This window comes from Procambarus clarkii, chromosome 26 (assembly GCF_040958095.1).
Source record: "Procambarus clarkii isolate CNS0578487 chromosome 26, FALCON_Pclarkii_2.0, whole genome shotgun sequence".
In the NCBI taxonomy this organism is placed as follows: domain Eukaryota; kingdom Metazoa; phylum Arthropoda; class Malacostraca; order Decapoda; family Cambaridae; genus Procambarus; species Procambarus clarkii.
In genome coordinates this window covers 34,046,952-34,063,495 of record NC_091175.1, presented here as the reverse complement: position 1 = coordinate 34,063,495, position 16,544 = coordinate 34,046,952, and the positions used below count along the sequence as shown (strand labels likewise).

The following is a 16,544-nucleotide window of genomic DNA, read 5'->3' as shown; positions in this document are numbered from 1 at the left end:
ATAACTGGAAAGGTTTGGAGTTCAAGTTCAAGTAGCTTTTCAAAAAATGTTGACAAGTTAGGCAGGATTGATATAGGTCTGTAGTTGTTAACATCTGTGAGATCACCACATTTGTGTACAGGGGTAACTCGCTTTTTTTTAGGATAACTGGAAAGGTTTGGAGTTCAAGTTCAAGTAGCTTTTCAAAAAATGTTGACAAGTTAGGCAGGATTGATATAGGTCTGTAGTTGTTAACATCTGTGAGATCACCACATTTGTGTACAGGGGTAACTCGCTTTTTTTAGGATAACTGGAAAGGTTTGGAGTTCAAGTTCAAGTAGCTTTTCAAAAAATGTTGACAAGTTAGGCAGGATTGATATAGGTCTGTAGTTGTTAACATCTGTGAGATCACCACATTTGTGTACAGGGGTAACTCGCTTTTTTTAGGATAACTGGAAAGGTTTGGAGTTCAAGTTCAAGTAGCTTTTCAAAAAATGTTGACAAGTTAGGCAGGATTGATATAGGTCTGTAGTTGTTAACATCTGTGAGATCACCACATTTGTGTACAGGGGTAACTCGCTTTTTTTAGGATAACTGGAAAGGTTTGGAGTTCAAGTTCAAGTAGCTTTTCAAAAAATGTTGACAAGTTAGGCAGGATTGATATAGGTCTGTAGTTGTTAACATCTGTGAGATCACCACATTTGTGTACAGGGGTAACTCGCTTTTTTTAGGATAACTGGAAAGGTTTGGAGTTCAAGTTCAAGTAGCTTTTCAAAAAATGTTGACAAGTTAGGCAGGATTGATATAGGTCTGTAGTTGTTAACATCTGTGAGATCACCACATTTGTGTACAGGGGTAACTCGCTTTTTTTAGGATAACTGGAAAGGTTTGGAGTTCAAGTTCAAGTAGCTTTTCAAAAAATGTTGACAAGTTAGGCAGGATTGATATAGGTCTGTAGTTGTTAACATCTGTGAGATCACCACATTTGTGTACAGGGGTAACTCGCTTTTTTTAGGATAACTGGAAAGGTTTGGAGTTCAAGTGACCTGTTGAAGAGCATGAGAATTCTTTGGAGACAATTCCTAACCTATACTTCTTCTCAAGGTCATGTTTTTTATTAATGGGTTTAAGTATTCCCTTTGTAAGCAAGGGATTGTTAAGCCTTTTGGTTATGCTTACAAAAAAGTCACAGGACAGACATTATCAGCAGCAGTTATAAAATTGTCAATAGCAGTTTCATTGTGCAGCCTAAAACTTAACTCCCTTGACTCTAGAGGTATATATATTAGGTTTAGGTTAGGTTTTTTTAATTAAACCAGCCAGGATGAGTGAAGCCATGAAGGGCGTTTTTATTAATTAAAACACCCAAATGTTGGGTGCTTCAGGTGTTGTTCCTCTTGGATGATCTTGTACCTCTCTGTCTCACACCTGTAAGAATGAGTGATATGGTTAAGGGGGAAACAAAGTGCAGGCAAGGCAATGGAGGCCAGTAGTAATCTTAGGGCTAGGATAATTAGAAATTAGAGAAATTAAGTAAGAGAAATTAGCAAGAGAAATCAGGTAAAATTTATTATACTTAACTTTTGTATCATCAGTTTAGTAGTAAATCTTCATCTTCATCATCATCATCTTCACTGTCACAAAGCTCCAGGTAGGGCTCGGAAACATCAACATCCTCTTCCTGGTATCCAAATAAACGCTTTGCATCACTCAGCTTGTCAGAACACAACTTTTGCCCTTGCTTCAAAAGAGCCAAGATTCCACTCTTATTTTTGGTTGATAGGTGCTTCTCTTCAATAGTGTACTTGTTAGGATCCTGTAATATATAGACGATTTAATGGGGTTTAAGACATTTACAAATTTCCCTGAAAATACTAAAGAAATTAGAATAAATAAATAAAGTTTTCGGTAAAAGTTCAAATATATGTAAAACACACCAGTACAGTATATGAAAACCATGGAATTGTCTACCTGTCAAAGTTGTAAATAGCAAGACTTTACTCAAGTATAAAATTCTGCTGGATAAATGTTTATGAAGAACTGAATTGCAACACACATTTAGGCTGTTAGCTTACCTTGCTTAGATATGAAGGAAAAATTCCACATAACAACTCTTCAGTATGTTCGGTTAAAATCTCTCTCTTATTCTTGTAATATGCGAGATAATGCAGCATTTCTTGAACAGTGTGTTGTTGCTCTTCTCTGGATCTCTTCTGAAGCTCCACATCTTCTACTGCCTTCTTTTTTTGAGCAAGGGACACTAATAAAAGAGGAAAATTATATTTACTGCAAGTAAACTACAACTCAATTTAATGTAATTACAGTTTAGGTACTTGCATTATACATACTATACATAGTTTATTCTGCAGTATCAACCTGATAAAAACCTACGGATTATGATACTGCACCTATTTTACAAACAGTAGTGATGATATTTTACTTCAAAAATAAGTAAAGCTTATTCATTATGCATGCTAAATGTTAGTTATCTTGATAAGGCCGAATTGTAACCCCTGATAAAATGAGATGTAGTTACATACCATTTTGGCTATGATGAGGCAATAAATTGTGCCATGGCAGGATACCTTCTATTGCATCCTTTTCACTGAGAATTTCAGAGTTTTCACTATTGTAGATTTTTATGAAGCCTTGAAGCTTTTTCCTATCACACTCATTTCTCAACCCGTTCTCACACAAGACAGTACATATATGACTTAGTGCTTAAAGTCAATATGTGGAATGTGATTTAGTACATATGTGATATATTCCCAGTTAACTTTTTTACCAAGGCTCAAACTCTTCCTCACGTACCAATTTACGTCTCACAGTACTCGTCCATCAACGTAGATAGCTGAATAGTCGTGATTGGTTCAATTATAACAAAAATTGTAGTTTTCAGGTCCCACATGGGTTGTGAAATTCACCTACTATTGTCCATGCTCTTATAATATTACAGATCAGCTACATCCTATTGAAGGCTCGTAGTTTTGTTTTGAGAAATATTAGTTGTTCTTAGTAAATTATAATAAGCACAATAAATTATTACATAGAATAAGTGCTTCACCAATCAATATTATATACCATAGTTTGTGCTTTAGAAATCTTTAAAGAATGTTTTGTAGGAACGCTAACAGAAAACGATGTTATGTTGGAATGTATATAGGGTAAACTACTGCAAACAAGATGGTATGGTGTGGATTATTGGAAACTATAGGATTAGTATAGGGTCCACTACCACCTGTTAGGTGGGTAAGGGGTCCAATAACACCCGCAGGATGAGTATGGGGGTCACATCCACCCACAGGAATGGTATGGGGATCACTTCCACCCACAGGAAGGGTATGGGATCCAATACCATCCACTGGATGTGTATTGCGTCCACTACCACCGACAGGATGGGTATGGGCTCAAAACCACCCACAGGATAGGTATGGGGTCCAATACCACCCACAGGATGAGTATGGGGTCCACTATAACCCACAGGATGGGTATGGGGCTCCAACCACCCACAGAATAAGTATGGGGTACAATAACACCCACTGGATATGTATGGCGTCCATTGCCCCCACAGGATGACTATAGGGTACAGTATCGCCCACAGGATTAGTATATAGGGTTCACTGCCGCCCACAGAGTCGGTATGGGGTCCACCGCCACCCACAGGGTCGGTCTGGGGTCCCTTACCGCCCACAGGGTCTCTATGAAGTCAACTACCGCCCATAGTGTTTGTATAGTGTCCACTATCGCCCATAGTGTTATTATGGGGTCCACTACCCCTCATAGGGTCGGTATGGGGGTCCATTACTACCCACAGGGTGTGTCTGGGGTCTATTTTGGCAATACTGCTTTTCCAATCTCATTTGTTGTTCAATGTAAAATATTTGTTGCTCGACTTGCAACAATTTATATATATATATATATATATATATATATATATATATATATATATATATATATATATATATATATATATATATATATATATATATATAGTATAGTGCCTTTGCAATAATGTACCAATGTGTGTATTTTCATAACTCGTTTTAAATTGTTGAAAAATAAATAACTACATTGTGAATGCAAGTCAATGTTTACATGCTAAATCAGAGATGCCAGATTCCGCTTAAAATAGCAAATTGTGCTTATTTTCAAAGCTTGAGAATTTAGCTTTAAAGTAGTTAAAGCTACGAATTTCGCAATTTGCTATGTACTTTAGTGTACTATTTTAAAATAAGGTGGGTTTTTAAGCTGCAAGTCATATGAATCTCAAAAAAAAGTATATTATTAACAATCTTATCTCCATAGTTCACTAGTTTCTGTAAATCAGATCTGGTAACTGTAGGCCAAGTACTGGAAGACTCAAGACACAATATGTGTTGAAGCTATTAGTCTCTTTGAAGAAGTCATCTCGACAGGATCTTCCAGCTCCAGCTATAAAACTTCACCAAACATGGATCTACCTAGTACATCAAATGGTAAGAAATTACTAAACTGTACAAAGTTTTATGCTAGAACATTTGTTACAGAATTGTCCCTGTCAGGGACAATTCAGTCCCTATTCTATGTGTACTCCATCACATAGTGACGGAGTATGTGGGAATAATTTTGTTGACACTGTCCATTTTGTCAATTCTACAACAGCAGATAATATGAATTCCCAGAGATATTTGTAACTTGAGATACTTGGTTTGGTTTGGTTAAGTTAGGTTAGGTTAGGTTAGCCTAACCCAGTAAATCCTCCCCGGCTAGAATATAAACCCCGGACAAAGTGCTCGTGAAATGCCAGGCATTTGCAAATATGAGGATGTGGTTGATTATATTATATTCTTTTCTATATCATAGATGTTCAATATATGAAAAATATTTTATACTTAAAAATGGACCCCTGAGGTACTCAACTTACCACATTTCTTCATATTCATTCCCATTTAGTATGACCTTTTGCTCTCTTTGTTTTAACTATTGTTTTGTGCACTTTACAATTTTTTTCATGAACCTGTAATTTCCTTGCTAGTCTTCCATGTGGTACCTTATTAAAGTCTTTAGCATAATCCATGTATACTACATCCACCGGAAACCCTTTATCTGAGTACCATGTTACCATGTCCCAAAAGTGAGGAGGTTTATAAGGTAGCATCTGTTTTTAAGAAGACCATGGTGTGTCGATTGAATAAGATTGTTCACTGAAAGATGGTAAATGATTCCCTCCCTTAGGATTTTCGCCATGAGCTTGCAGATGTGTTATACCTAGCTGATCGGACATTAGTTTTGTGCTTAACTCTTTCTGCTTTTTTTTTAAATACTGTAAGGGTGAAATTTTCATATTTAAAATCTCGGGGTACTATCCCTTGGTTCAGATATTTTGTGGAAAGTATTTTCAGCAGTATTCATAGTTCTTCTGTCAGTTTATTTTCCTTTATAATTAAGGTTTGTTTTCTTTTGTACCATAGAAAGTACCACAGAAAGGTGTTATAATGTTGTGTTAGCTTTTCTGTACAATTTTTCTTTTTTGTTTGTATAAAAGGCTATGCAATGAATTCAAATATTTACGCTACCAATCTATTTTTCAGATAGATCATCGGATTTTGACAGTATGCTGTACATACCAGATGTTCCAAAAATAACTACAGACAACAATAATGGTACTGTGTTTACTATTTTTATACTTTATATATAGGAAGACAAGTTCAATCAATGAGCATTTTAATATATCATCAAAATTTTCATACATTTCTTTCACTTTGTTACACTTGTAAAAACTTATTCTTAGCTATATTTATATAAATGTTAATACCACTGTTAAATGAACATATTGATTTGTGTCCTTATTAGTTATAGCTTATTTATGTTGACCCAGCACCTTACTAAAGGGATTACCTTAACTTGTGTCACTATCTCTCTAGGGGGCTCCAGGTAGGCAGTATAGGTAATGCCACTAACATGCATATCATTATGGGAAAGTCCATAATTTAACACATAATTATAAGTAGGTAATTTGTAGCAAATTTTAAGATTATTAATAGGTACATTGTAGCATAATTTTGCATAAGCATAATTTTCTTGTTTTGTTCTTGTACTTTTCCTTCGAACACTATTATTTTCTCTTCAGAATTTCACCGGAGAATAGCAGTGATGACTAGAGAACATCTTGAACGTGAGTACCAGAAAGCACGTGCTGCAATGATACAAAGAAATGAGTACTTGAAGAGACTCTTAAACGTGGAGGAACCAAACTCAATAAAGGTGACAAACAAGAAACAGAAAAAAGATAACATACAGGATGTATCACACATTAATTCAAAACAAAAACCAGCTGCACCCCAATCTGATGGTAATCTTCTATTATTTTTTTAACAATATTTCTACAGCTGTTATTTGTGTACTTTCCAATAATATTTGTTGCCTATTTTTAAGTGTATGCTAGACAATTATGGAGATTAAATTACTATAACACTGAACAACTTGGTAGCATAAAGTTAGTTATAGTAATATCTTGAGATTTGTCTGAAAATATTAATACTTGTATACAATTTGCAATTATGTACCATGCTTAAATCTTCAAATGTGCCACCCAGACATTCTGCCTACTATACTTTCACCACCACACATTCAAAATGCGGGCTATTCTACTAGTGGCAGAACGTACACTCAAAGTTATTTGGCAGCTGGTGAAGAAACTTTGGAATCATTTGATGTTGGTATGTCCCAACATCATTTGTTGGTATTTAAATGAGGGTTTATTTAATGGACACACGTCATAAATATTATGTACCAAAATTGTGCTTAATGCCTATGAAATTTTGTTTAACATATTATACTAATCATTCCTTTCACTTACAAATTTTTCTTACTAATTTGTAATCCCATATTTCAAAGTACTTGCTGCAGAACTTGAACAAATTAAAGATTCTCAGCCAAGTGTTTCTGACTGGCAAAAAAGAAGAAAAAATGCAGAGATTAATTGGGGAGAAAGCAGGGCAATGCTGTTCGATTGGACATTGTCTGAGTTGGGTGTTCCAGATAAAGGTAAATTAAATATTGCTGTGTTCATTAAGGTTATACTGTATAATAAGCATCATATGCAAATTAATGACACTCTATTAATACATTTAGACTTCAGATTGTTTAAAATGTTAGGAATACAGTATTTAAAATTAGTATAAATAATTACCCCTTTTTTCATCAGGTAAAGTTTGTGTACAATGTACAAATTGTGAGGCAAGCATCAAATGTGAAGACTGTTTTGCATTTTTGTGTCACATTTGTGACCAAATGCAACATTTTCTCATGCCTTTCCACCACAGATTATATTGGAAAAATGGCTTTTATGAGCCATTAGACCCGACACAAACTGTGTGCCCTGAAGGAAATATCTTTCACTGGAGTAAGTATACGATACCTGTATAAAATCCGTACTTTGTTCCGAGATTACTTCTACTTCCCAATCCCAGTCTAGAGCTACGATTATCTTGGTATAACAAAATAAAATGAATAAATGTTTCATTTCAGTCATTACAACATTTGGAGAAGTCTTAAAGTTTAAACCTGACACTTGGTTTTATAGATTGATTTAATCGTCTGATTGTTTCTTTTCTGTGAATTTCTCAGTCATTATCTGGAGAATAATGTCAATATTTTGTACAATCAAGAAACAATGAAATATTCAGTCTGAAATTCTTTTCCATAAAACTCATTTTGTCAAACTGTCTTCCTTTTCTTTGTTACCAGAACCTGTTGTACCAGCCCAACCACCAAATTCTTGCCCCAACTGCACAGATTGCAAGTTTAAAATTTCAAGCTCCAGCAATCTCTGCATCTTCATCACTATAATGGGTAAATAAACTTTAAAATTTACCCTTTTATTTCCATTACCGGATATTCCTGAATCACAATACATTTTGAAATTTTTGTTGCTATAAATGTTAATTTTTACATCACTATTTTAGCAAGTCGCCACACCACTCAATGCACTGTATTTTAAACTACAGGAAGGTATGACCTCTATACTCCAATCTATACATGCCACTGTGGATATGAGCATCAACAACTAGGCAAGACCATGCACAAGTCTGGTTTCTATTCATCATTAGGAAAGAGCAGCACATTCTACAGCACCAGTCTGCTTGAATCATGGCACCATATAAAAAGAAATTGTCCCGGAACATCATTTCGGGCATTAGTCACTGCACTGGAATCCTTTGGTGCTTCTCGTGGGCGTGTATGTTTTGATACCGTTATTCTTAATATTTTCAGTTTTATTTTTCAATACAAAAATTATCAAAATTTTGTAGTAATGTATATTCATTTATTAATAATTAGTTTTTAATTTTGTTCAAACACAAAATGGAATGCTTTTTTTGTTTATTTATCTTATGTCATAATATGCATTTTAAATGTCACCATCTAAAAAATTCTATTCCTAGATTGGACCCATTAATTATATAACTTCGAAGAGAGTGTTCTTCGAATGGCGATTCCAGCAATATGAGCTGAGAAAAATTAGAGAAGCTGACAATGAGTGTCCTGCTTGTGATAAAACCCCTTTAGCAGTACATATTGATGGCAACAAGAAGCTGTATCGTTACAACAAAGTTGGGAGGTAATAAAATGTGCTTTACAGATACTTAATGTATAGTATTCTTTTGTTCTCTACACACACTATATTATAATGAATTATATTGTCTTCAAATTAATGTTCTTATAAATAAAGTATGCACATATAAATATACATTGTCATATGACATATTTTTTAACTGAGTATGTCTTTATAGTTTGCCTTTCAATTGCATCCATATCATCATTTTATTTATCTAACACCATGTAAATTTTTGTTTTATGTAAAATTTAGCAGTGCATCAGAATTCTTCATATAAAACATTTTTTGATACCCCATTACCCATTGTTTAATATTATAGTGGTTACAGACAATAAATAATTATTTCTGAATTATCATTGCAGAGGTATCAGAAACCCCTATTATTCTGATAGTATCTTCAGCAAAGATGAAGATGTTCAAGCTCATGTTGGCACTATTCAGAGCTTGAAAACTAAGGTGAGTTTTATTATATATTGAGAAACCTTCAATTTTACCTAATAACTGTTTGGCGACTATAACATATGGTGGCCATTTTTGTATTTTTTCATTATAGTTTATATATATTGAATAAGGAAATATAACCCATAGAAATTCTTATGTGCAACAACAATGCCTATCGCGCAAAATAATCTCTACCTTCTACCCGTCCTACATAATTATAATCATGCTCACCAACTGGTTATTTAGTTACTATAAATATTTTTGTTCAACAGAGTAAGCACACGTGTGGAGTGTCTACATGGAAAGCTGCTCAAAATAAGCCTCTTTCATTCCAAAGTTTGGATGAAACAGGAATCAGCATGGCCTCCTGTCGACATGGTATTATCCTCCACACCTTGAATATGTATCAAGGAGAGCTGTACAGTTATGCCCACTATTTGCAAATTATGTATTTCAAATACGTAAAGTTTATTTGTCAAGACATAATTTGCAAATATTGGCCATGGGCCTTAACTGTGGCTCAGAAACAATCACATTTTCACATTGGTCAAGCAAAGCCATTTTTAGGAGTCCTACATGCAAAAGGACATGCTTGGTATTGTCAGGTAAATAAAAATATAACATTACATTTATGTATACTAATGTATACATTTATGTATACTAATTAAATTTAATGTAACGTATACATTACATTAAATATAATAAGTACAGTTTGTGTAAAAAAATTTAAGATTTCTGATTGTTTAAGATTAATGATATACGTATCATTTAATATAGTAGGAGGCTTTTAATTTTTGTACAATAATTTGAATTTTTTTTTACTGTATACTTTTATGTTAAAGGTATTGTATGGAGGGCGGTGGCAAGAAGGAAGTGGCATGACTTTAGGGGAAGAGGCAGAGCAAGTGTTTGCATACCTCTCACGATACAACTCTACAACTAAAAACATGCTGAAAGCTGGTATTTGTTTATATGGTTCATCTGATCAAGTTTTTTATTATTTTACCTGCCCTGTAATCAGTATAATGCGATTTGTATTCAGTATTCAATAAGTATCAACTCCCTCAAATAATCAATAAAAGAATGAAAACATATTGGTCAAACTTGAGTTGGTCGTGGTGAGTAAAGGTATGTTATGAAACTGTTATTAATCTATGCTCTTCAAGATGTTCATTGCTATAAATATTTTTCTCAGAAAGAACAGAAGAACTCACAGAGGGTGCAGTCTTTTGGAACCATCGAAAAATTGATGGACTGGCTCGTGCATTAGTTACTCGACTCAGAAAGGTACTAAAAATAATATATATTTATTTTATTTATTTGTATTTATTTTGAAACTTATTATAATGCATTTATATGTGAAAGGTATTATAATGCATTTATAGGTTAGTTATGTGTTCAGATCATGTACTACATATATTTTCCATTATAAATTAGCGACCATTTCCTTGAATTAACTGCTTGAACTTTTTCAATATATCAATAAGGTTAATTTGTATAAAGTATATAGTATTTAATTAACCTAAATGTATGATTCCGAGATATATCAAATGTGTTCACAGAGAAATCACAGTATCGTGATATATCACGGGAACTGTGATGAGGGTTTGAACCCCATGCACTGAGTGCTCTCAGATGCATGCTCTAGTTCACTACGCCACGACATGGTCAGATGAATTGCAACTTGGAGTACTACTGCACCCACAAGGATCCCAAGGCTTCCACTGAAGCCAAACCAGGTTTCACACAATTCCCCCATGAACTCGGTCTCTGTCATTCAGTAGTTCTGCCTTTGATGCCCCCATTTCAATGTCTTTCTCCATGTATTGATATATCACAATAATATGAATTCTATGTGTATTGAAAGGGCCATCAGAGGTAAAACTACTGGAGGACACAGACCAAGTACATGGGAAACTGCATGCACAACCGCCCATGGAATGGGTATGGGGGTGCATAATTAACAAAAATTGAATTGTGGGTTCATTAGTACCCTAGGTTGCAATTCTTTTGACCATGTTGTGGCGCATTCAACTACAGCAAGCATCTGGGAATGCCAAGCCCATAGGTTCGAACCACTCATCACGGTTAATGTGATTTGTTCATTAAATTTATTATATTTTCAAATAGGCCAGAGAGACGGAAATAACAGTTTCAAATGAGATCGACAAACTTGATGTTCAAAAGTCATTGATTCAAGAATGGCGATCTGACCTACAAATGATTTGTAAGGAGTTAGAGTTAAACACTGGAACAACCTCGAAGAACATAAAATATTCTATCGAGGCAGTTGCAGACTCTATCAGGCATCGCAAAAATCTGATTGCCACTGATGCAGGTAGGCTTACTATTTCTTTGTTAACTCTGAAGCAATTTCTATTTAGCTCTTGTCTATAATTTCTATGTAGGTAAATGATGAGGACATTTTTTTAACAACTTTAAAACTTTCAGCCAAAAAACTTTATTTGCAGCATCCAGTAAAATGCGCTCTTCACTCCGGCACAGAAATGCAACCCGTTCTCACACAAGACAGCACATATATGACTTAATGCTTAAAGTCAATATGTTGAATATGAATTAGTAAATATGTGATATATTCCCAGTTACTTTTTTTACCAAGGCCCAAACTCTTCCTCATGTACCAATTTACGTGTCACAGTACCCGTCCGTCAACATAGATAGCAGAATATTCGTGATTGGCTCAATTATAAGGAAAATTGTAGTTTTCAGGTCCCACATGGGTTGTGAAATTTACCTACTATTGTCCATGCTCTTAGAATATTACAGATCAGCTACTTCCTATTGAAGGCTCGTAATTTTGTTTTGAGAAATATTAGTTGTTCTTAGTAAATTATAATAAGCACTAAAAATTATTACATAGAATAACAGTCCTTCACCAATCAATAATATATACCATAGTTTGTGCTTTACAAATCTTTAAAGGATGTTTTGTAGGAACGCTAACAGAAAACGATGTTACGTTGGAATGTCTATGGGGTAAACTACTGCAAACAGGACGGTATTGTGTCTACTATACCAACTATAGCTAGGATGGGTATATTGTCACCTACCGCCTGTTAGGTGGGAAAGGGGTCCAATACCACCCACAGGATGGGTATGAGGGTCACATCCACCCACAGGATGAGTATGGGGATCACATCCACCCACAGGAAGGGTATGGGGTCCAATACCACCCACAGGATGAGTATGGCGTCCACTACAACCCACAGGATGGGTATGGGGCTCCAACCACCCATAGAATGGGTATGGGGCTCCAACCACCCATAGAATGGGTATGGGGCTCCAACCACAAATAAAATGGGTATAGGGTCCAATAACACCCACTGGATGTGTATTGCGTCCATTGCCGCGCGTCGAGCTCGAAAACCGCAGCATTCATCTCAGAACCATGCCTATTTCACACAGATTCCTTAATAAACGTAAGAGTTTTATATGTCACAAGAAAGATAGAAATATAAGCTTCATTCTAAATACCTTACCATGGGCATATTTAAATTTAAAGTGAAGATACGTGTACTTTTATAATAGCCGAGCTTTAACCCCGGACAGATTGATCGACCGAGCAACTCTCTGTCAGAACAATGTTTATTTCACGTGAATTCGTTAATAAACATATATGTTTTATATGTCTCAAGAAAGGCAGACATATAAGCTTCACTTTAAACACTTTACCATGGACATATTTAAAGTTCTAATGAAGATACATGTATTTTAAAAATTACGGAGCTCCCACCCCGTACAGACTGAACGACAGAGCAACTCTCTCAGATCAATGTTTATTTCACGTAAATTATACAATACAATACAATACAATTTTATTTAGGTAAGGTACATACATACAATAAATATTTACAAGGATTGTTTAACTTATAGGTATAGCTAGTACATACAATGCCTAAAGCCACTATTACGCAAAGCGTTTCGGGCATAATTCGTTAATAAACACAAATGTTTTATGTCTTAAGCAAGATAGAAATAAGAGCTTCATTTTAAATACATTACAATAGACATATTTATAGCTCAAGTGAAGATACATATGTTTTTATAGTAGCGCTCAGTAGCTTGTCGGGCATGGAGTGCAGACGCCTACGCACTTGCCGATATATTGTATAATTAACAAAGATACGCTAATAAAGCCTAAAATCTTATATGCCTCCAGAAAGATCGAGATATGAACATTATTATGATTTCACCAAATGAAATATATCATGTTCGAGAACAAAGATATATCAATTTTAAATTAAGTTTCGACTCTTGCTCGGGCGAGAGAGAGGGAGCGACTCTCGCCCCATCTATTGGAGATTCTGTCCACTAAAGACCCAAAGCAACTCAAACCCTCCTAGCATTATTTAAGTAATGAAGTAATATGGTATATTTACTATAATGTGGGTGCTGAATGCAGAACATGAGAAAACATATATTTACTCCAAACTAATATAATTTCATTATGAAATAAGTAAATAAGTAGCATCAAAGGAAGTCGACGGTCCAAGCGTCAATGTTGTGGAGCGACTTATCCAAGATATATCGTTGTTTGGAAAGTGTTTGTTGGCATATCCAGTTGTCGCACTTCTCTGCACAAATTATCACAAATTTAAATTATAATGTTAACAAGTAGAATACGTATTTTTAATAAAATCTAACATAACTAGCCAGAAAAAATTTAACATTTATTAAAAAAATATATGTTTGGAAGTTAAATCGACTTCATAGGACAATTGTTTTGTTATATCAACCAATATATCTTTGTTATATTGTTTTTGTTATATCAACCAATCCTTGTTAAAATTTATTGTATGTATGTACCTTACCTAAATAAAATTGTATTGTATTGTATATATACTCGTTATTCGTTGACATGCGTTCGCTACTTAAACTACCATGTACTGTACTTATGTAAAATCTCCCATGTCTCTTCGCTCATCTCACCGAACCCTACAGGCTCTTTGATATATTGTTTAATTAATTGAGCTTCACAAATAAAGCTTATAATTGTATATGTTATCAAAAAGGCAGAGCTTATTTTAGTTCATTTATTATGCACCCCATACCCATCCTATGAGCGATAGTGGAGTGTTACAGAGGCACATAATGGGCTCAGGGACTGAGCCCCACAATTCATATAGCCAAGCAAGTTATAATCTTGATAAGCTAGTTACAAAAGTCAATGCACATTGTCACATCAACAATGGGCTCGAGTCCGACCACAAGTACAGTTTATAATTTAAGCAACTGACATATATGGAGGGCTAGTGTCACAAGTGATATGTTTATCCTACACATAACCCCCTCTCCCCCATCCAATGGGCAGCGGTGGATAGGTTACAATCAAGTCGTTTTTTGCGTTTTATTCAGAGATTAGATCTTATTGGGTGAGGAAAGATATTCATATTTTAAAGAAGGCTTCTTGGCTGATGCTCTCCATTGATGGAAAATATACAACCTTTTGAAAATCAATGTTAGTTTGATCTAGATATTGTAATTAACAAAAGTATTTATGTCATCTGAAAGGTAGAAATATAGGCTACATTTAAAATCCTTTGTCATAAATATAACTGAAGTGAAAACGAAGATATATGCGTTTTGATAGTTACTTGATGGCTAGCTCTGAGAGTGTGAAGCCCTGCACACCAACCAATAAATTGTATAATTAGTTTCCATATATTTTAATTAATCTTAAAAATCTATATGTCAGAAGAAAGGAAGATGTAGCCGTTAATGTGACAACATTTAAAAATATATATATCTTAAGTTAAATAAATAATACCACCTTATTGCCGGTGTCCGGACACATGAAAATTACCTAGGTATCAGTATCCAGCCAGGCGGGGATCACAGGCTGCTCAATACTGATAAATTATGTAATGCACTACTTGTGGTCCATCTCGAACCCATTTATGATGTGACGACTTATAGTGAATTTTGTAACTAGCTCATCAAGATTGTAACTTGCTTAGCTAAATGAATTGTGGGGTTCGGTCCATTCATTTTCTTTCTTTATTATGCACCCCATAATACACATCCCGTGGGCGGTGGTGTAAAGGATTACAGAGGCACATAATCGGTTCAGGAACTGAACCCTCTAGTTCGTTTAGCTAAGCAAATAACAATCTTTTGACGCTAGTTACAAAATTATTAATGTACACATACTTATGCATACATGTACATATTCATACGTATACATATATACATACACATACATATTTAATCACCACCACAAATACACACATCAGAAATCTTTTGTGTCACAAGTGATTCAACAAGAGGCTCACAACAGTCACTATACAAGGCACTTTACATTTATGGTGAGTCACACAGTTACTAGTCTTGCTGCACACCCACCCAACTGGGCGGCAGCTTTACAGTCATGTGCTCCACACCCACCCAACTGGGCGGCAGCTTTACAGTCATGTGTTCCACACCCACCCAACTGGGCGGCTGCTTTACAGTCATGTGCTCCACACCCACCCAACTGGGCGGCAGCTTTACAGTCATGTGCTCCACACCCACCCAACTGGGCGGCAGCTTTACAGTCATGTGCTCCACACCCACCCAACTGGGCGGCAGCTTTACAGTCATGTGTATGCATTACCTACAGTAAGCAAATTTTGGATACTTCGCTAAGATTTCGGGCAGCACATCATTATGAATGAAGTACTTACACATTTCATGGACACTATTGATGTTGTTATCTTTAAATTCCGCGATTTTTCACATTCCATTATATAATGACGCAAAGTATGCGAATAGTTCTGCTGACAGAGTTTACATTTAGTCAAATCTACATCATCAGATGTTACAAATTCCCAGAGGTACTTGTAGCTGAGCCTAAACCTAGCAGTGGTAACATCTAGAAGTCTGCTAACATTATTGGATGACCCATAGACGAGCGATTCATCAAAGTTTATACAATATTGTGAAATTGAGAGTCAGTGTAGTAACATAAATTGGTAAATCATAAATATTGTAAGTTGACCAGACCACACTCTAGAAATTGAAGGGACGACGACGTTTCGGTCCGTCCTGGACCATTCTCAAGTCGATAGTGAGACTTGAGAATGGTCCAGGACGGACCGAAACGTCGTCGTCCCTTCAATTTCTAGTGTGTGGTCTGGTCAACATACTTCAGCCACGTTATTGTGACTCATCGCCTACATAAATATTGTAAGTTAAGAATCTGATGCATGTGTGTGTGTTGGGGGGGGGGGGGGCGGGGGTTATACCCTTGGTAAGCGAGAGTGGAAAGTAACCTTAGACGTACTGCGGTCAATGTGGGGGGAAGGGGGGAGTTGTAGGGAGGGTGGGAGAGTCAAATCCACCCTCCAACATCTGGACATAGTACCAGCAGCCTCCACAACACTCCATCAGCCTCCAACTGAAGCTTGTAGATGCCTCATCTAACCTCACCTATGTCACACATTAACCTACAGTTCCTGTGATATTTAAACTCCTCATCACAGTGGCGTCTCACCAATATAAACTGTATTGGATTTTGTCCCGAAATAGC

The 16,544-nt window shown here is 35.6% G+C and overlaps 1 long non-coding RNA gene across 1 annotated transcript; it reads right to left on the bottom strand.

The window, feature by feature from the left end:
- Positions 1–1,302: 1,302 nt before the first annotated feature.
- On the bottom strand, positions 1,303–2,228 carry LOC138368762 (uncharacterized). The gene is made up of 2 exons (XR_011229666.1): positions 2,055–2,228; positions 1,303–1,795 (listed from the first exon to the last, which is right to left on the bottom strand). It is a non-coding gene; the product is annotated as an uncharacterized lncRNA (long non-coding RNA).
- Between the last annotated feature and the right edge of the window lie 14,316 nt (positions 2,229–16,544).